The following is a 21966-nucleotide window of genomic DNA, read 5'->3' as shown; positions in this document are numbered from 1 at the left end:
GCGCTTTCCCCAGTGCTTTCCTGCCTCTTGCCAAATCCCCGAGGATGTTCTGTGATGCACCTTGTCCAAAACACTGAACTTACTGATTAGACTGAAGAGACATCCGAGCCCAGCGGTTTTGCTGCCATTCTTACAACCTGTCTGGGCAACAAAACGGCGGGCGGAGGCTCCTCCACGGTCCTCTGTGAAGGGAGAAGGCGCTGCAGAGCAACGCTCGCCAGATGCCCCAGCGTGAGCCACCCGAACGCAGCGCTACTCCCCAAACTCTCCGGCTGGACAAGGGATCTAAGGACAGACCGAATAACCCTAAGAGCTCTGCCCTGGGGTATACAGGTAGGGGGCTGCATAAGGAATTTCTTTCTGAACATTTAAGGCAGAGAGTCTGAAAGAAGCAGGGGGCCCTAGGCCAAGGGGTCCAGCAATGGGTGGGTTTCTCAGGCTCCAGGTGCAAAAGCTGTCCGGCAGCGCTGACATCCTGGCCAGTCCAGCAAGCATCCTGGCCAGCCCCGCATCGCCACATAACACGGCGACGGCCCAACCACAGGACGGAAGCACAGTCCATGCCATCCGGGATACCGTCATTATTCATCCTTGCGGTTACTGAGCACCTATTGTTATTATACACTGATAAGAAGTTACAGGAGATGAAAAGCGAACCAAGCACAAATTCCATCAGCAAATTCATGAGCTTGTAGAGGCATTAAGCCCTTTGCAAGTAACTATAACATGAGCCCCCAGCAGGCGAACGCCATTAGAACAAATACAAAGCGTTAATGCCATGCTCCCACCTACCAAATGTATGGGTGTGTGTGTGTGTGTGTGTGTGTGTGCACGGGGATTGAGAAGAAAAGTATAAATAAATAAATTTCCAAATGAGAAAAGCTTAAAATAAATGTTAGGAATCAACAACATTCGTTAAAATAAGATAGGCAAGTGGCCAAAGGTACTGTTTATCATTTCATCTTAAGAGTGGAAACTCTTCGAGAGTGAGACTAAGACAGGTCTAAGTTTGGTCCAGAGTCTGACACTCAACCAAAATGGGGACAGTGGAAATTAGAACTTCCACAGCTCGGACAGAGGCACCATTAGGACGGGTATACTCATTTTACTCTGTAGACCCCAGGTCACGAGGGCTGGGTACTGTGACAGAATGTCCACGAGAGGCTCATAAATCACGAGGCCCGCAGGACATGCCCGGCTGTGAGATGCTGTCGGGGCAGCAGCAGGCGGAAAGGACGGTGGCTTTGTGGCGAGACCAGGTCGGGCGGCACTACACACCACAATGACAGGCCTTGTGAGTGATAAAGGGGACCATTCAGGGAGCGGCAATAAATTCCACGGGACAGCCCGACCCTGTGCACACACACAGCCAAAAGGGATGGTGGGGAAGAAAACCAGCAGTGTGTCCTGGGCCGGGAAGTGGCGGGCCAGGGCCCCGAGGCCGCCATGTGCATCGGTTCCTCCTGGGCACAGACAATCAGCTCTTTGACAGCAGGGGCACAGCTAACCTTCAGCGGCAGGATTAGCTGTACTAACAGAACATCAATCGAGGTCCTATCTCCTGGGTAAACACACCATCCTGAATGTGTGTGGAGAAGGCAACCTGCAAAGATTCTTATTCAGAGATGTTCTCGGAAACGTATATAAAGTAACTCTGTACACTTCACCCGGCCTCAGAGCTGCATTTCGAATCCCCTCCGCCTCCGTCTGGCCCCCAGGACGGCCTCCGCGTCCCTGCCTTCCCACCATGGTGTCTACCTCCCCCCATCAGCCCGGGGCCACAAGGCCGGAGTGGGCGGATTCTGCAGAATCCAGCAGAACATGGATCAAAGCCACCGCAAGAGCCGAAGACCCCCCCCAGCCCCGAGCCTCTGCTCGCTGCCTCCTGTTCACAGATTCCCCCTAACTGTTCTCCATCTGGTCTCTTAAGAGAGACGAGCTTCTACACACAACCCCTGCCGCGGCGTTGCAGGGTCCACAGCAACCTGGCTCTTGTGCACACCTCTACTTCGGGGCGAGACGCTGCAGAGAAGTTAAAGCAGCCTGAAGATGAGCATAATCTCCCCAAACCACACCCCCGGGGGGCTTCGGAGCAGGGCTCCTCAGGCGTGGCAGACCTTTCCAGAACGCGGGCGTCTCTGCTCCACTGGAGCTTGAGTCGGCGTCCATCACGGGCCAAGTGCTTTATCCTCGGGGTGCTTCTGACGGCAGCTGGGGAGCGGAGGGAAGCCCCCTGTCACTGTCCACACAGGACCAGGTATGGGCCAGCGGGGGGCACGGGCCTCCACACGCCATCACAGCATCAACGTGGCCGAGAAGCGTCCCCGCGGACCGCATCCACCCTGACACCAGGCTGCCTGGCCCGAGGCTCTGCCCGGACACAGAACCGGGCTCCAAGGGTCGCACTCCCCCTTCGCCCTTGGCACGCGGATCAGGGGTCTCCAAACTGACCAACACAAATAGCACATTCCAGGCAGGAAGTAACTAGTGGACGAGTACCACATGTTAACGTGCTCATGATAAGTCAGAGTACTGTTGTAGTGTGTATTCGCAAAACAATACCCCTAAAATAACGAAAAAATTGTTTTTAATGTCTTCTCACCCTGAGGAACCGTCCCAGGCTCCCCAAGGACCCGCTTCCAGCTCCCAAGTAACTGCCCTCCGCACCGAGTTTCATCCCAGTGTCCCGGGGACGGAGCTGCAGCCCCGCCCACCCCAGGGCCCCAACGCAGGCTCCCGCTCCTCAGGGTGACCTTCCTGCCTCTGGACCTCCACCTCCATCCCAGGGTCCCCAACACCTGCTGCCCAGACACTGCCTGGCCCCTGCCAGGTACATGCTTCCCTCCCTTCCAACCCAGAGGACCTGGACGTGGCCTTCAAGACACCCTAGAGGGTCCATTCTGAGGTCCTCCCTGTAACCAGATCCGGGAGCTGGTTCCCCATGGCCCAGAGGGACCGAAATCCCCTCGTTGGGAGGTGTCCCTCCATCCCCTCATCTCTACACTGCTCTGCAAGAATCACTGATTCCTTTTTCCCTACTTGGAAGCAGAGAAAGGGAAATGTGGAAAAAGAAACTGGGGTCTGCTAATCAGAAAATGAACACACGGAGATTAATCACAGCTCTGAAAGCCAAAAAGCCAGGAAACAGGCCCAAGCCCTTTCTGCTAGTCTCTTTTGATTTTGGTTTCTAATTCACTGGTGAACCTTCGTAGAGAAGAATTGAAAGAGAGGGTCGTCCTGAACACACGTAGATTTTTCTATTCCCCGCCCCTTGCCACCTCCAACCTTGTTTCAGGAAGCATCTAAGGAGGTCAACCAGCACAGGTGGCGGCCGTGGGGCCTGGGGAGTGACGAGAGAGAAGGGCACCGGCACAAGAGGGCAGGACTCACGCTACTTAGGATAAGGTGAATCAAGAACATTTTCCCGGCAGGAAGATGCCCCAAGCAGACATGCAGGCCTGGGTCAACTGCCAAAACCCTGCTGAGAGGCCTGTCCGGCCTCGGTCCGGCCCATCCTGCGGGCTCTCTGAGGCTGGTGGGGTCACCCTGCCCGCAAAGCGAGAGCCCCAGAAACCAAGCTCCCAGGACCTCCTGATGCTCACGATTACATCCGCTTAGAGAGCATCTGCTCTTGGCCAGACACCAGACTAAGCACTTTATAAACATCATCTCATTTAATCCCCCAAACAATCCTATGAGCTACGTCTTATTATCCCATTAAAGATAAGGAAACTGAGGCTTAGAACAGTGACGTAACTCGCCCCAAGGTGCACAGCTGGCAAGCGGCCAAGCCTGGTTTCACATCCAGCTCAATCTGATGCTAAACTTTGCTCTTACCCACTAGGCCGTACCGTTCACCACCCTCACTAATCCCGAACTGCTTGCTGAGACCCGTTCCTCATCTTGCACCCAACCTGTCCAATTTTTCTTGCTCCTGAATGCCTAGTGGATCTTGCCTGGCCCCTCAGATGTAGCATAAAGCAATCTTTTCTTCTCTATATAATGTTCTGCCTCCCCACTTATCTGTGGTTTGCATGTCCACATCCCTTACCAGCTCTGCAAACTCACACCGCCCCTGGAAACAGTGCCGATCCCAGCTGTGCCTGGTGTGAGCCTTGCTCTGGCCACTCGGCGGGCTCGGGACAGAACACCCCCTGCGACATCCGAGGGCTTCTGAGCAGATGCCAGAAGCTTACACCCGCTTATCACCCACTAAAAAGCATCCTGGCAAGTGGAATTTCTTCTTTGAAGGGAGAGAGACAGGGCATCTCTCAGTCGGCTAACCAAGCTGCTGGCTGGCCTCGCCACGAGTTCCCTCCTGCCCGACACCGGCTTCTCCCTTCCGTCCTCCAGAGCCTGGCAAAAGGAGCTGCCCACGCAGTGCCACGCACCGCGAGTCCCCTACCGTGCTCGCATGCAGGCAGAAGTCACCCCAACCGCTGACACCGCTGGAGACTCAGGGAAGTGTGCCGCTGCGGAGAGCAGGCCCCAGCTTCCAGGGAAAGGCGCGCTACTGATTCACAGGAGAGGGTAATTGAAAGTGAGCGGTGCTGTGCGCCCCTCCAGCTGAGCAGCAAGCACAGGGCCCCAAGCAGATGCTGGGTGGAGCTGCTGGGCAGCAGAGGTCAGCTCCGAGGGGGGGGTCGGGGCTGTGAATCGCCCTCCCTGTGCCGTGAAGGCTGAGGTGGGCTCAACTTCAGTGACAGCGAGGGCAGCACGGAGAGGGAAAGCGGGGCTCTCTGCTTCCTGGTAAGACGATCCGTGTACCTTATTAGCAGATCGGAGAAGGAAAGAGGAGGATGAGAAATAAGGTTCACCAAATGCCCCCACCATGTCCCAGCCAATGCCTTTAAAACACTTCTAGACCCAGAGCTCCCAGAGCAGATGAAAGTCCAAGGCAGGGACCTGCTGGCCCTTCAGGCAACCCCAGGGGCTCCACTGAGGACCTTCCGAGAATCACGGGACCTCGAGCATCACCTGCTGTCTCACCTGAACCTCATGAGAGTGGCTGATCCCAGTCTTGAGACTAGGATCTGGGACGTGGGGAGGCCCGAGGCTTACCCACCCAGCCAGCGGCTTCCACATCCCCACACGCCCCCAAAGCCATCGACACCAATCAGCGTGACGCTCCAGAGTGCAGACACAGCTGCCACACATACAGAACCAAACCTCACCAGCAAAGGGGAGGCAACGCCCACAAGCAGGGCCACAGGGAGCAACGCAGCAGGGAAAGCCCCACAAAGAGGATAAAACATGGGCCCTAAAGAGAAGCGCAACCAGACACCAGCCTGTAAAAGTGCAAGATGGCGGCCTTTGGACCTGGAGGTGAGCGCTGGGGAGATGCATGAAGCTCTCCCCGCTCCCCATCCTGGGCTCCCTGGGAGAGACTCGGCTTCACTGCAAACAGTGACGACCCACGGCTTTCCTCTGGCCCTTGTGGTCACCCCGTGGCTGGTGTGTGCTGCCCCTCCCAGGGGTGTCACTCCAATCCCGGGCATCAGCCAGCTTGATGTATGAGTGTGGCCACCCCGGGTCTCGTTAAAGAAGGGGGTGAGCACAGCAGTTCCTCACCCCCGCAGCACGGCCACGAAGGAGCAACCCCTGGACACATCCTGAATCGAAGGTGCTGGGACCCACTCTCTCGAGCCCATTGACGTGTTTTGCTGGCATGTTTGAAGCGAGAGGGTTAAGGAGGAAACCGCCACTTTGAGTCAAGACAGAATACCCAGAGTGATTCTGCCTGGTTCTCCTCTTTCTTCCCCACCAACAAGGAGGCATCAGCACACAAACAAGGGTCTGGCTTCTAGAAAGTGGCTATTACAGAACAGGACTGGAGAAAGTGCAGATGGTACAGAATTACTTTAGAAACCCCATGGGGCTAGATCAGCAGAGCCGTCTATCTGAGTAGAGAAGTAGAACCAATAATGCAGAAAAATATAATATTAGTCCAATATTATATAAATGCAAGATATCGTATTATTTTTGCAAAAATAAAACCTAGAGCTGATCGCAGACCGTATTTTGTGGTCCAGCTGTGGCCCGCCACGCCACGGGCCCCTCCTCTGGCATCCCAGCCTTTCCTCGGCTCGCATCCCACACCAGTGCCAAGCCTCTCCTACTGCCCACTATACCCACTGGGGGGGTCAACTGATCACTAAGGGATTAGCTAAAGCATTTCAAGATGTTACTTCCGGGGACTTCCTTGGTGGCGCAGTGGTTAAGAATCCACCTGCCAATGCAGGGGACACGGGTTCGAGCCCTGGTCCGGGAAGATCCCACATGCCGCGGAGCAACTAAGCCCGTGTGCCACAACTACTGAGCCTGCACTCTAGAGCCCGCGAGCCACAACTACTGAGCCCGCGCGCCTAGGGCCCGTGCTCTGCAACGAAAGAAGCCACTGCGATGAGAAGCCAGCAAACTGCAGCAAAGAGCAGCCCTTGCTCGCCGCAACTAGAGAAAAGCCCACGCGCAGCAACGACGATCCAACGCAGCCAAGAATAAAATAAATAAATACATTTATTAAAAAAAATAGATATTACTCCCAGAAAGAAATTTACCTGCAATAGAAATTGTCCTATTTCTACACAAGATAGACAGCACAGAGTGCTTACTTCATCCAAGTTTGTTTTTCAGTTTAATACTACTTAATGTTATGCCAATATTCCTCTGCATCACTCTTAAAATATTCCCTGCCCTTCCTGGAAACATTCACCTTCCTCTCTAGGCCCCCACCCTCTCTGCATCTTCTTCCTGCTTCTCTGAGGCCTCCAATGGGGCAGGTTCTATTAACATCATACCCATTTCGTAGGTAAGGTCATGGAGGCAGAGGTTAGTCACTGGCTCAAGTCACCCAGCAAGAAAACAGTAGAACTGGGTGTCCAGCTCAGGCAGCGTGGCTCTGCTGTCCGTCTCTCCATCACTGGGCCCCACGCTTCTCTACAGTTTTCTATGTGCTTTAACAGAGCCATGGGCATCGTAGAGGGGTGCACAAAGCCTGGCCAGGGAGCAGTGCTGGAGCATGAAGGGCCTGAAAAGAAGGAACCAGCCGGCCAGGCTGGCACCTTGACCTCAGGCCTCCAGCGTCCAGAACTGTGAGAAATAAACGTGTGCTGTTTAAGCCACCTGGTCTGTGGTGTCAGAACAGTGGTCTGGCCTAAGACAGGCCTCCTGTCACGACGGGGACTTTGTACGGTAGCCTATAGGCACGGGTTAGCCAGCCGGCTACCTTTTTAAATAGGAGAACCACATGATGTGAACTGAATTTCAGCAAACGGGCAGTGCTGAGAGGGACTGGAGAGGGGAGACCGGCCTCGGGGAGATGGGCACGTGGCCAGCGCACCTCTGCGGTGTCCGAATAAGGGACGTGGGGATAGCAGCAGTAAACGTGGGCTGTGGTTCTAGAGCGGCGTGTCGGGTACCATCTCCAGGGCCTGCAGACCGGCCTGACACGGGATAGAGAGTGTCCAGGGAGCACGAGGGTGGAGGGCGGAGCCACCGCTGGGAGAGAACAGGCACAGGGGAAGATCCAGGGCAAAGACGGGCTGGTGCTGGACACGCCCGGCGGGTGCTGCTGCTGAAATGACGGGGGCAGGGGGGGGGGGTCGACCCGTCAACTCCCAAGCCTCACACCTGCACAGCCAGCAGTCAACCGAACGCGGGCGGAACCTGATCAGAGAGCCGGGCCGGCACGGGCAGTGTTTCACTCACCAGGAAGATTAGCCTCGGAGAAACAGCTGGTGTTTAGACAGTGCGAAGGCTCGGGTGAAGCACCGTCAGAACCAGAGCCCACGGCTCTTGGACGCCGGTCCCTGCCTCTGCCCCGCACTCCAGAAATTTTAAATCAAAGTAGCTCTCTTACATCCTTCCCATCCCCCAAAGCCCAGTTTATTTTTAAAAAGAAAAAAGAAGAAAACCGTAGTGTATCTTAAAAGCTCTCGCCACACTGCATTTAAACACAGAGGCGGGGACCCCAGGCAGGCTGCCGGGGGGTTTTAAAAGGCCACTGCATGTGAAGGCTCAGCTCGGTGCCCAGGCACGGGGACGGGCACGGGGCAGGGCGGGTCATCACGTTTCCTAGACATCACTCAGGTCTCGGGACAATACACCTCCCGGCTGTAAGCAGCAAGCAGACTGTCCGACCAGCGGACTGCCCACTTGGACCACGGGCACAACTCAGCCAAGGTCGGACCCACCAGGTCCCTGGTGAAAGGTCAGCAGGTACCATTTGGGAGAAATCTCAAAGACCCTCCTAAGATATTTCTGAAATGCAATTTTCCAGTAGCTCAAAATGACATAACTCGATACAGCAGTGTTCTAATTTTAGCTGCCAGTATTAGAGATATTCCTGGGGTTCAAAAAAAGTTTTTAAACAATAAAACCTGCTTCTCTAAATGAGGCTTCAAGATGCCCTCTTCTGACTGTACATCATCATTCTGATACATAACAGTTCTCAGTTCCAAGCTGCTCAGGGTGGGCATAAAAAGCCTCTTCCTGAAAGATAAACAGGAATACTATCCTTTTGATGACACACTGAGTCTGCAACACTTGCTAAAATGACTACAACTGCACGACCCCATCTCAAAGGAGCAAAACACACACAGAGTTTCACCCCAGCTGCAGCGACCTGCGGGCAGCAGGGACGGGTGGAAGATGAGCAGGGGCTCTGAGACCACCCCCTACTCTCCCCATGCCCACCAGTTCCCACCGGAGGGTGGCACGTGGAACCCTCGTGACAAGCATTTTCTCCATAGTAACAGGAGCATAGAAAATAACTCCTGAGATTCAGCAACGATGTTATAATTAACGTGAATTTTATCCACCCAGTCACTGAATATGTATTGAAGGAGACCGTTTGGACCATGACAGCGACAGAGGAGGGGTTAGTCGAGGTCCCCGTCCTCACAAGGTGCCGGGAAGGGGGAGAGAGGGACAGGCGAAAAACAGCTGGCTGCCAGGGGGATGTGACCAATCACCATTAATACAAACAAGATGTCGCTGTGGTTCAGAGGAGAGACTGTTCTGGTTGGATCAGAGGAATCTTCCAGGTGGCAGAGCTGGGGACCCTCCGAGAATCCCTCCATGACCATGGTTATAAAACATGCAGACCTAGTTAAGGTTTTCCACTCCTGCACCAATTCCACTACTTAGGATGCCTACTGTCTTAATTTTTAAAAGGGGAAAAAGATAAAGAACTATAAAAATTCAGCATTGTATTCACAGACTCTAGTTTTTCCTAGATTTTTTTTCAGATTCTTTTCCATTATAGGTTATTACAGAATATTGAGTAGAGCTTCCTGTGCTATACAGTAGGTCCTTGTTGTTTATCTATTTTATATACAGCAGTGTGTATATGTTCATCCCAAACTCCTAATTTATCCCTCCCCCCTCCCAGATTGTGTCTCTCTGAGTGGGTCTCTCTGTGTTCAAATCTCTTTCATGTGTCCCAAGCCAGGTGAAAACTCCATGGCCTTGTCACAGCCCTTATTTATTTATTTATTTAACATCAGCTCCTTCTACATAGAAGGAAGAGTTGAATTTTTTTTCTTGAAACCAAGCTAATGGGTCTCAAGATTGACACAAAGGCAATTATCCGGTGGAGAAGTGGGTCTGAGGAGGGCTCCACTTTAAATGAACGTTGCTTTATCTCTATTAAAAGCCTCTAATGAGATGAGATTTTTAAGGAGCTTCCTTAGCTACAGAGGCTGACCTTGTTGCTTGCCTACGTTTGGCAGATGTTTACTTCCGAGTTTCTGGCTCCCGGACAGGGCTGACATAAGCAAAAACATAACGAAACGAAGGGTACCTCTGTCGAACATGGCACAACCTCAGCCTCCGAATCAGACGAAAGATGCTGAAAAGAACAAAAGGAGGCCATCCCATCCCCACTGCGGCTCTGGTCACCAGCACGCTGGCTCTGAGAAGCCACCAGGGAATCTACAAACAGGGCAAAGCACACACTGACCACGCCTTCAGGCCTCAGCACTGCATATAATTCACTGTTTCGTTATGTCTTTATTTGTAGCAATTCAGAAAAGCAAGCAAGCCCCCTCAGCAGGGAAACTTCATGTTCTTTATCCTATTTATTTGCCAGATCAACGTCTCCCTCCAGGGCACACAATCCCAGCTGCAAAGCTGATGAAAAAGTAATATCAATTTTCTTTAAACAAATGTGAAAATGCAGAGTACAAACTAAAACCCTCAAGATGGGTGGGATCATTACTGCTTTCATTTTCATTATAACCGGCACTAAGAACCTGCAGAAATTTCAAAGGACTAACGCTGGAGAAAACCAAATCAGGGGGTGATAATCAGGAAAAAAAAATTCTTGTTTACACAGGAAGTTCAAGGCCAAGTCTGTTCTCAGATCGCTGGCCTCCGCCTCTCCCTCCCAGCTCCTCTCTCCTCCTGCCGCCCCCGCGACGACGTACACTCACCTGGCCCATCCTTCACCTGGCACCAGGTGTTTTCTGAGAGGCCTCCCCTCCCCCAGAGACAGGCAGCTGGAGAGGCTGCTTGGTGTGTGGTCTGGCTCAAAAGGATGAGCAGAGACTACCAGAGGCCTCGCTCAGAACATCGGAGTCAATGACCCAGGGGGAAGCTGCCCACGGGGAGTGGCAGCCGGGGCACGTGGCTGAGTCACAGGACGTCCAGAGCTGCAGGTACACAACCTGAGTGCCTTGTCAGACCCGACAGGTGAGGCCGGAGGCAGCTCCTCCCTGCTGCCCGCGGAGGGATTGCCGTCAGGTCCCGTAAAGCTGCTCCCTGCCCAATCCCACACGCCGCCCCCGCCCCTGAAATCCAACGGGGTCTAACGAACATGGGATGAGGAGGCTGGAGCCCCGGTTCCACCCACAGGCTTGCACTCCCTCAACTAGGAGGGGACGATAGCCATTATTTAAAGACCCTTAACTCTGAGCTTATAGATACATTTAAGATTTATAGATAAAAATTATAGATAAAATGAAAAATGCTTATTTGACTGATAAAGATATTACCTACACTCTCAGGAGTCATAACCCAATGGCAGTCAATCAGAAACGAAAATAAAGCATTCCTGAAAATATCCTGTAATTTAATGGGGGAAAACTGTGTACTTTACAAACTTCAATCCAGACACTACTTTTCTGAATTATATCCTGAGTAAAGTAAAAGACACCCAGATAAAAAAATATTTGGCTTACTCTTTTCAATACTAAAGTCACCAAAGCTCTGTCATTCCAGGACTGGACAAAATTCTAACAGAGTCTTTAGACAACAAGCCGTTGAACAAGCATGCACTGAATATACTGAATTAAGTGCCAAGTCTAGTTCACGGTATCAGCTACCTATATCATATAGCCCCGTAGCTACATGTCTGCATTTAGATACAAGTGTAAGTGCAGATATCTAAGTACAGACAAAGTATAGATGTACAGATACATCTCAAGACATGAAGATGCACAAGCTAGAGGCCCTGCAGGAGGCAAGCACATGAACAATAAGCTCACGGCTGGAAGAGCAAAAGTAAGAAAGGATCGACACAGACAGGGACATCCAAGCCAGCACTGAGGGCAGAGGAAAGGCTTTCTGCAGGCGGTGACACCTGAGCTAGGTCTTGAAGGAGGGACTTAGCAGGGAGAGAAAGGATGAAAGAGCATTCCTGGCAGAAATAACCCCATGGCAGGGCTTGGAGGCAGGAAGCAACATGGTGCACATGGGCCGTGCAGGCCATCAGGGTGGCTGGAGCGGGGGCTGGAGCTATGGGATCAGGTTGTGCAGAACATCGAGCTTAGGGCGGAGATTATAAATTTGGCTTTGGCCTTGGGCATGTTAAATGCCTCGAAAACGTCCAGGTGGAGATGGGGAATAAGAGGAAGTCTAGCATCCAGACGGTACAGCATCTAGGCCATCGCCGTAGAGACGTTACTGAAACCCTGAGGCCGAAGGGGATAACGTGGGGAGAGCACAGAGCAGCAAGCAAAGCTGGTACCCACACCAGTGTAGGAACTCCAGCACCAAATGGCCAGGAAAAGGAGAGGAGCTGCAAAGGAGCCAAGAAGGGACTTCCCAGGAGCTCCGAGTTCACGGCACTGTTTCGATCTAGAGACAAAGACCCTGGGCCGCTGGGCCTCCGCATCTCCCGTGCCATCCACGAACGGGTGGGAGTCTGCCTGTTCTAGGTTCAATATCAGGTAGCCCACTTTTGCCACATACTCAAACCATGTCCTGCAAACTAACCTTCTAACAAAGCTGATCTCGTGGTCTCCGTCTGCCTGAATACAGTTTCTCCACTTGTTCAGAACCGAGGAAAAAGAAAAAAGAAAGCAACTCCTGACATTCAGAAGCTGCCCTGACCCTCCCAGCAAGGTCATGTACCCTAGACATAAACCATCTCAAGAATACCAGCCTCCCACAAGGTTACTCTGAGACCAGGATAAGAACAAACAAACACAAACAAAATAAGGCCACGTCATAATTTTGTCTAATCACAGACAAAAACAAAGCAAGTGTCACCCACGAAATACCAAACAGCCCCTTTCTTGGCCAAAATGACTGACCGCTACTTCTTTGCTAGTTCCCCATTTGAGCCACTGCCGCAATGGATAAGATTTATTGAGATGCCAAATCAGAGAATTAACCCCGCTTTCTGACAGCATCCAATCTGGAGCAAATCTCCCCTTCCTCAGACCCACCTGCGGGTCCTCCAACTGATACCCAAATCCATATACTAGGTTCTATCAGCCTCCTCCTGACACCCCCTGGATTCTCCACAGTGTGTCTTTATTGTAATGAGCAACAGACCCAGAATGACCAAGTACCGCCCTCCTGTCTGTGGCTGGAGACAACTGACGGAACTCAGGTGAGGAAGCCCTACACTGAGCCCTAGGGCCCCAGGACGGGACACTCAGGACAGTAGTCACCTCTCAGGAGGGCGCAGGTGAATGTGAGCAGGGAGGATGGAGAGCCTGGGAAGCCCTGGAAGGAAACAGGTGTTGATATTGTTAAGATTCTTTTTCTTACAGTGGATGGTATGTGGGGCTGTCATATTCTTAAGAAAATGTTTTTTAAGTCTGAAATCTTTAACAATATACTTTTAAGAAGGAGGATGCAGAATAACAATGTCAGACGCTGCTGAGCTGTCAAGCTAAGAGCTGAGAAAAGGAGGCCACGGTAACTCAGCGAAAGCTCTCTTACTGGCTTGATGGGTGTGAACGGCAGGTTAGGGTGGATTACAGACAGAGGGGGAAGGAGGTGGAGACAACGAGTATGGAAAACGTTTTCTAGTTTAGCTGCAAGGGAGAAGGCAGAGAGAGCTGGAAAGGTGCGTGACGTCACGTGACAGGTGAGACCTACGGACCTCCACTCAGGGCAGGCAGCAAGGAGGGGGAGCCACATGGAGAAGAGAAGACCCTGCCTCCTGCAGCTGCCTCTGCCCTTAGGCTCTGGCCTCTGATCAACATTTAACTGATCATCACCACAAATCCCCCCTTCCCCATTACTGACTAATGAGTATCACAGATAGGAGTGAATGAAAAGATTGTATCTATGAAATTTCCTACTATCTGCAACTCTTGCCTTCATTAACATAGATCAGTAATAGACTTTGTATTTAGTTTAGTCTCTACATTTATAAATTATAACCATGTTATATAAACTTCGCTGTAATTCAGACGCTAAAAATCTCGTTTCCATAAAATTGTGGAACCAAGAGCAAAGCAGAAAAAGGCGACTGTCCACAAAGTTCGCGGACTTTACGTCTCACCTCACAGACGCTCGAATGAGAACGGGGCTGGTGACAACAAGAGCCCCCCGGAAGCAGTCACGGAGTTGTGTTCAGCACAGCGTTTCCCTGCACTCGGGCCTCCATGGAGCTGCTCTCCCACCCCACACACAGCAGGACCAAGGCTGCAGCCACGCCCCAGGCTCTCAGGCAGCAGCTGCTTCATGACAGAGGTCAGCGGGGCTCAAGGTCAAACCTAGAACCTGGGCTGCACTCTGGGCTCGAAGAACCCCAGTCAGTGGTTACTTGGTAAAGCTGCCATTCCCATCAAATGAAAACATGACGATGATAAATTAAAAACCTTTGACTAATTCCAGGGAGCTCGAAACTCATCACAGACAAGATTATTTCCCTAATCCTCATGACATGCTACTAAGGGATCAGATATCTATTATCCTTATTTGAGAGAAGGAAAAATTTAAATCCCCAAAGCCCAAGCTTTCTAGATGAATGTAAAATAATTAGTGAATCGGCCTGCCAGAATATTCATTCACATCTACACATAATGAAGAAAAAATATATTTAGAATCCTCCTTGCTATGGGAGGAGAGAAGAAATTTTTAAAGATCCTTTTCTTCAAGGAATATGTAATCCGAGGGAAAAAAATTAAATATGTGGAAAGCAACGCTTAAACAGAACTTCTTAAAAATGCCAAAATGATAAGATGTTCAAAACCAGGAGGGGAAGAAAGACAATCTTAAGTATCAACCAAAATACAGCCTCCCTGAGTGTTCTGGCCACAGGCCTGAACGTCTCACCTCTGGAGCGTGCAGCCAAGGTGAAACCGTATATCAACAATGACTTCTTTGGAAGAAAAGAATTTTATCTTCTGCAACTGAATTCAGTCTGCTCTCAGGGCCCCCATCTGCAGGGAGCAGACCTCAGATTTCCGTCTGTTCTGGTGCACTCGCCGTGGCCCGATCCAGCTCAAGCACCCCTGCACACCTGAACGTGCCCTGTGCATCACTGTGTAGCCCAGAGCTGCACCTCCTCCAGCAGGCAGTGCCCCGAGGTTTCCCCACCGCTCCTGCCCTTCTCCTGCAGGCAAGGCTCCTGGGGGGAATGGAAGGGCTGGCCCCTCGGAAACTCTCCGCTTCCTGCTGCTGCCTGAGTTTTCTTTATCATTCCCAAGAAAACGGTCCGGAGAGCCCCACATCAAGACTCTGGTTTACTGTAAATTCTACCCTTAGGCTGTCAGCTTGGGCTTATAGGAAAGCACAGATCCTTTTTTGTTGTTGGGCTGTTGTCTTCTGTCTCCCTCTCAACAAAGCCAAGCTTCTGGGAATATTCAGCGTGTACTTTCAGGTTACTGTCTCACTATGAACCTTGAAGCAACTCTCATTTTGCTCCTGGAAGCCCAGCCGTGGCCGCTCCACCCAGGCAGCACCGCCCTCCTCCAGAAACAATCAAGGTCCTAGTTTCAATGGATGGAAGCTTCAGGGCAGCAAGGAACACTCAGGGGCTACTGGGAACAAGACACATTGGTATCTTCAAAACATCACCCGTGGGGGCGTCCCTGGTGGCGCAGTGGTTGGGAGTCCGCCTGCCAATGCAGGGGACGCGGGTTCGAGCCCTGGTCTGGGAAGATCCCACATGCCGCGGAGCGACTGGGCCCGTGAGCCACAACTACTGAGCCTGCGCATCTGGAGCCTGTGCTCCGCAACAAGAGAGGCTGCGACAGTGAGAGGCCCGCACACCGCGATGAAGAGCGGCCCCCGCTCGCCGCAACTGGAGGAGGCCCTCGCACAGAAACGAAGACCCAACACAGCCAAAAATAAATTTAAAAAAAATAATTAATTAATTTTTAAAAATCCATGTTACAAAAGGCTTTTGTATATGTCCTCTATTTTCTAGTCCCTTCAACATCTCTCTCTTTCAGGTTCTGATCATACAAAGAGCTCCCCGGCCCGCCTTCCCACTCCATACCCTCCTCCACAGCTGCCATTAGGGTTTTACTAAACTCACAGCTTCGATTATGATCTTAATCATAAATAACTGGAAACACCCCTCACGCTGACCTTCAAGGTCCCGCTAAGGCGGACCCCTGCCGCCCTCCAGCCCTGCCTTCTTCCACAGTCCAGCCAGGGCCGTGCTCAGAGGGCAGGCGGTGAACCCTCCGGCCCCACAGACGCGCAAGTTCAGGCTGCTCAGCCCTTGGCAGCCGGCGCAGAGAGCGAGGCGTCGGCTAACGTGCCCAGATCCAGGGCCGTCCACGTCCGGCCCACCGCTGGAACGGAAAGCAGGCTGCTCGTGCGTCGTGCTCTGCACTCTCCGGCTGCACCTGTTGGTGGTGTAACCCTGGTCTACAGCGGTCTTCTCTTCTTCTTCATTCCCTACTCTTAATTTGTTCCTTTCCAAATCTGACTCCTTCTTCGAGACGCATCTTAAATACCTAACCATTCACGAAGCTTTTCTTTACTGCTATAGATTCTCTCCTGCTTTAGCCTTCAAGTCCCTTGATTTCATCTTTCTCGTGGCGCAGACATTCTGTCTCCAATCGCTTATTTCTAGGCACTTCATGTCCTCTTAAGGGACTGTAAGCCCCTTGAGGGCAGGACTGGATCTGCCCACTCTGTACATCGACAGCACAGAGGGCACAGAATAACATTCAGTTTCAATCTGTTGAGCATCTACAATATATCTGGAAGCCTCCTTGCTGGGGAGTATAGAAGAGAATTTTGCAGATCCTTTTCTTTTCTTCAAGGAATATGCAATATAATTGAGGAGAAAAAAATTAGATATATGACAAAGCTTAGACAGAACTTCTTAAAATGGCTAAAATGATAAGATACTCAAAAGCATGAAAGGAGGAAAAAAAGAATCTTTTGTATTAGATCAAAACACAGCCTTGCAAAATGTTCTAGCCGGTCTCCCCCGCACCTCCACCCCCGACCAAATCCACTGTCGTAAAAAACTCAGATCCAGCGTTTTGTCTTCTTTCCTAAAGGCCTAAATTAAAGTAAGTAGAATATGAAAATATATCCTATTCAGTGATGTGTGAAAATCAGAATAAAGTTTGGAAAAAAAAACATAAAAACACACTTGCTATTACCAAGCTCATAGCGGGGTGAGATATTCAGCTGCAGGAGAGCAGTTACATAACAAAGCAGCAGACCGCAGGGAAATCAAACGCCAGCAACTGAGTTGCTGTGGATGGTGGTACGTGAGCAGGAAAACGCCCATCACAGCCCTGCAGAGGCCGCGAAACTAGCGGCCGGGGAAGTTAAATGCAATCCACCAAGAATTATTTCTTGTCAGAACTCAAGGCAGAAGGAATACAAAACTGAATCAGAAGTGGAAAAGCCCCAAGTGACCTAAACTCTCTCACAGGTACCTAAAATGCACAGGGAACGACCGCTTAAAGAGGCATAAGAAACGCCTGGAAGAAATCAAATAATAACAATAGGCAGTTGATCAGGACTAATCCTGCAAGCGGCAGTATTTTTTCCTCCTCCGGTCAAGTGGGGAGTTTGCAATCCAAACAGTTTTGGTGATTATAACAAAATATTATATTTTGTGTCTCTCCATTGCACTTCCCAATATTTCCTCCCAGGAGAAGCTTCTGATCACAGGCAGCTGCCAAAACATGTGCGGGGCTGACGGGGCCAAAGATGTTGCTGGCTAAAGAAGGTGAGGGCACTGAGTCTGCAGAGAAGCGTTTACAAAGGAGAACAGCAAAGGCTCAAAACCATCCGTGGTGAGAAAAAGAATGTGGAAAGAGGTCTCTAGTACTTTAAAAATGTTAAACCGACTTCCAAATTACAAGCCCTGTGCCTGTTATCCGTGAGTAGACTAGATCATACAATACATAAGAAGAGAAACATTCTCTCCCATGTTTAATTTTATAGAATAATTAGTGAAGTCTTCCAGTTCTCTAAAGGCCCGCAAAAAAATTTCAGGGTGCTCTCCCAACACCTCAAAGAAGGATTTATCATCCAAGCTGCCCCTTAAACTATGTCCAAAATCAAGGGTCTAAGATAACTTAATAATTTACAACTTCTGTTCCAATGACAACAGTAAAAAATGGGATAAAATTTGATTACTACTTAAAATAGACCTTCTTGTAATGGGTGATTCATCAACTGAACTCTCCTGATTAGAAGGTTTCGAAAAAATATACACTCGATCTCAAAATCACTGGTTCAACTAAATGTCCATTAATAACAACGTTAACATTTTAAACATTTGCAATCATTTAAACAACGATTAATAGCCCCAGATTAACAACTGAAAAGTGAGGTTTTGTTTCTTATAACTGAGGGAAACATAATGCTCCAATTCAGTGTCTGGAAATTTAGAAACTAAACACGATTCCAGTTGCAAGATAGCAGATTGAACCCATACATTTAAGCTAATGTAATACACCATACTAACATGCTATAGAACAAAATCACATGATCTGATGAATTGATGCAAAAAAAGCATCTGACAAAATTCAACATCCATTCATGATAAAAAAAAAAAAACTCTCAGAAAACTAAGAATAGAGGGAACTTCAACTTGATAAAGAGTATCTACAAAAACCTACGACTAACATTACATTAATGGTGAAATACTGAACTGGGAACAAAGCATGGATACCCACCTTCATAACGTTTGTTAGATCTAGTACTGGAAACTCTAGCTAGTGCAACAGTCAAGAAAAGGCAGACACACTAGAAGTAAAGAAATAAAACTGCCCATATTTGTAGATGACATGATTGTCTCTAGAAAATACAAAAATAATCATATTTCTACGTACTATCAGTGAACATGTGGACACAAATTTAAAATACAACAGCATTTACAATCACTCAAAGAATTGAAATACTTAGGTGTAAATCTAACAAAACATATATACGACCTATGTACTGAAAACTACAAAACGCTAACAAAAGTATTGAAAGATCTAAATAAACTGATTCATGGATTGGAAAACATATTCAGGGATTCAAAGACTCAACATAGGACAGATACAGATTCTCCCCAAATTGATACACAGATTTACTGCAACTCATAAAAATCTCAGCAAAATTGTTTTATACATACAGACAAGATTATTCTAACAATTATATAAGGCAGCAAAGGAACTAGAATAGCTAAAACAATTTGCAAAAGAATAAAATGAGAGGAATCAGTCTACCCATTTCAAGAATTATTATACAACTACAGTAATCAAGACTGTGTGATACTGGCAGAGAGACAGACACACAGACCAATGAAACGGGATAGAGAACCTGAAATAGACCTAAGGGATATGCCCACCTGGGTTTTCACGAAGGTGCAAAAGTAATTCAATGGAGGACAAACAGCCTTTTCAACAAGGGTGTTACAGCAATTGACTATCCACAGTCCCTCCTCCCCACAATGTCGACCAAAAATTAACTCAAAAGGGATCACAAATTTCAATGTAAGATGTTAAACTATAGAGATTTTAGAAAAAAACACAGGCGAAAATCTTTGGGATCTAAGACTAGACAAACAGTTCTTTCACTGGCACCAAAAGTATAATGAATAAGAGGAAAAATTAATAAATTGGATGTCATCAAAATGTAAAACTTTTGCTCTGCGGAAGACTTTGTCAAGAGGATGAAAAGATAAGCTACGGATTGGGGGAAATATCTGCAAACCACATATCCAACAAAGGCCTAGCATCTAGAATATACAAAGAACTCTCAAAACTCAACAGTGAAAAACACGAATAATCCAATTAGGAAATTGGCAAAAGGACATGAACAGACATTTTGCAAGGTGGGAAATCAGCCAGGAGGCCAAGGCAGTGATCCAAGCACGAGATAACAGTGGTCCAGATGAGGATGAGGGAGCGGGCGGGGCAGAAGGGAAGGAGCTTGGGCTCTCTGCTGCACGTAAGACTGAAGGACTGGGCAACTGGATGGTAACGTGGGAGGCGGGAGGTGTCATGGATTCTGGGAACCACTGGATGGTTTCATTTCCTGAGCTGATGGAGATGGGCTTGGAGAAAACAACATCAAGGTGTGCTTCAGGCAGGGCAAGCTGCAGGTGACTGTGAGATTAGTGGAAAGGGCAGGGCTTTACGGTGCTCTTTGTACACTGGGGTCAAGGTTATAAAGCAGGTCTCCCGCCCTTGCCCCCTCGCTCCCCAGTACCCCACACTGATGGGCTGTGTCATCTCCGAGCCCCTCAAGCTCACTCCTGCCCCCAGCCTTGTACACATCTCTGCCTGGAACGTTCCTCTTGAGACCTCAACTCTCAGCCCTCACTTCTTGGATTTGATGCTTCAGCCCTACTGACTTACGTTGGAGGTTTCTCAATAGTCTTCTCCTTGCCTGGAGAGCTCCGTTCGTCCTGTTCCCTTTGCCTGGGAAGGCCGTCCTCTCCCTCCAGTACCTTTGCCTGAATATTCTCGTGCATGCTTCAGCTTCAGTTTGGCCTCCAGGAATCCTTGTGTGACCTCTGGTTAAACACCCCCCGTGTGGTCACCTGACACGGCCCCCCTCACATTGTCCTGTGGCCGCCTGTTCACCCCACCCCATCCCCAGACTGCCCGTCACTGAAAGAAAGAGCTCTGTCCTATTCCTTGCTGCCTCCACGCTGTCAGGCCTCTATCAGCACATATGGGACCATCACACGTGTCAATATTTTCTCTGGGTAGTAGGACAATAAAAGAATTTTCTCCGTTGTTAGTTTGACTCTTATGAGTTTTTCATATTTAGCTTCATAAAAATGTATTTTGTAGTAGAGAGTAAATGTGATTCCTGAATGCTTCCACTTCCCCACTCCCTCCAGCGAGTGTCTGGAGTGGACCACGAGGCTCTAGATGAGGGCGCTCTGCGCTCCGGTCTAATGCCGCTGCTGGCAGTTCTCGCTGGAAGCCTGCAACATCTGACAGAAAAGGTCTTCAGTAACCAACACACGCTGGAGTGGAGACAAGACACCCTTATACAAAAGAAGGGCAACTTTGGCACAGGTAGATTTTACTACGGAAAATATTTCCAATCCAAGAAGACTGTCTAGTTTTGGGTGGAGGAAGGAAAAGGAGTATTTAAATGACAAAGAACCATTTTCTGAATGCTCTCTTCTGTGGGCCACTTGGTTTTTTTTTTTTAAATAAATTTATTTATTTTATTTATTTATTTTTGGCTGTGTTAGGTCTTCGTTGCTGCGTGAGGGTTTTCTCTAGTTGTGGCGAGCGGGGGCTACTCTTTGTTGTGGTGCACGGGCTTCTCATTGTGGAGCACGGGCTCTAGGCACACGGGCTTCAGTAGTTGTGACGTGCAGGCTCAGTAGTTGTGGCTCGCAGACTCAGTAGTTGTGGTGCACGGGCTTAGTTGCTCCGCGGCATGTGGGATCTTCCCGGACCAGGGCTCGAACCCGTGTCCCCTGCATTGGCAGGTGGATTCCCTTGAGCCACAAGGGAGGTCCAGCCACTTGGTTTTGACAAGGATTTCATTCCAAGTATCCAAGAAAGAAGAGGGAAGGCACAAGGACACACACACACACACACACACACACACACACACAGAGCGTAACTGAAGCCTCTTAGATTAACCCAAAGGAAGGTCATTTAGATTCCTTATAAAGAAAACAGTCAGCCAAACCAGGGCTGTGTCACTTCAGCCACAGCAAGAAGGGAAGACTGTCCATTTCACAGAAGATTGAAACCACGTTAGTGGCAGAGGGATAGTTGACTCTAAAACCCCAGGCTGGCTGGTGGCTCCTGAGGATGCCCTCCCAGGCCCCCCCTCTCACCTGCTTCTTCCCTTCCTCACAAGTGCTTGCCGTCTTCCCTCTTTTCAAGTCGGGTCCTGAGTGACACCTCATGAAACTACACCAACGGAGTAACGGAGACCAGAGATGATTCCTTTGTACAGGGGAGCAAAACACACTTCCATGTCTTTTTATAGGAAGACAAACAGGCAGTCCCCTTACTGCTCGCCATTTCTTCATTCCGTCATTTTTATTTATTTACCTACCTAAAACCTCGTCATTCCCTTGAGTTTTTAGAACAGTTGTTATTCAAAACAGAACCAGAAAAGAAGAAAACATAATTTCTAAGTTGTTTTAATTGCCTAAATGGTTCTAAAGCTATTGGGTTAATTTATAAAAGGAACACTGTAAGCACTTTATGAAGCCCTTCCTTACATTCCAATTCTGTGTCCTGATAAATCCAATTTAGTTCCGCAAGCTTCAATAATGAAATATCAGAGAGGTAACAGCTACTCCTAGAATATTCACCCACAGGTGTA

At 49.5% G+C, this 21966-nt stretch overlaps 1 protein-coding gene across 12 annotated transcripts in view; it reads right to left on the bottom strand.

Annotated features, from left to right (window-relative positions):
* Positions 1-21966, bottom strand: part of CSGALNACT1 (chondroitin sulfate N-acetylgalactosaminyltransferase 1) — a 335696-nt gene that overhangs the window by 86039 nt on the left and 227691 nt on the right. Inside the window, exon 1 of one of the 12 annotated variants that reach the window (XM_082374864.1) lies at positions 10434-10524. The exons of 10 other annotated variants lie outside the window; for them this stretch is intronic. The gene's annotated coding sequence lies outside the window, so the exon portion shown is untranslated. Of the gene's footprint in view, positions 1-9802; positions 9934-10433; positions 10525-21966 lie in introns of those variants that run through there. One more of the 12 variants, XM_082374863.1, reaches the window with a different exon arrangement.

Source organism: Balaenoptera borealis, assembly GCF_965194805.1.
Source record: "Balaenoptera borealis genome assembly, chromosome: 21".
Classification (NCBI taxonomy): domain Eukaryota; kingdom Metazoa; phylum Chordata; class Mammalia; order Artiodactyla; family Balaenopteridae; genus Balaenoptera; species Balaenoptera borealis.
This window is presented reverse-complemented; position numbering and strand designations above follow the sequence as displayed.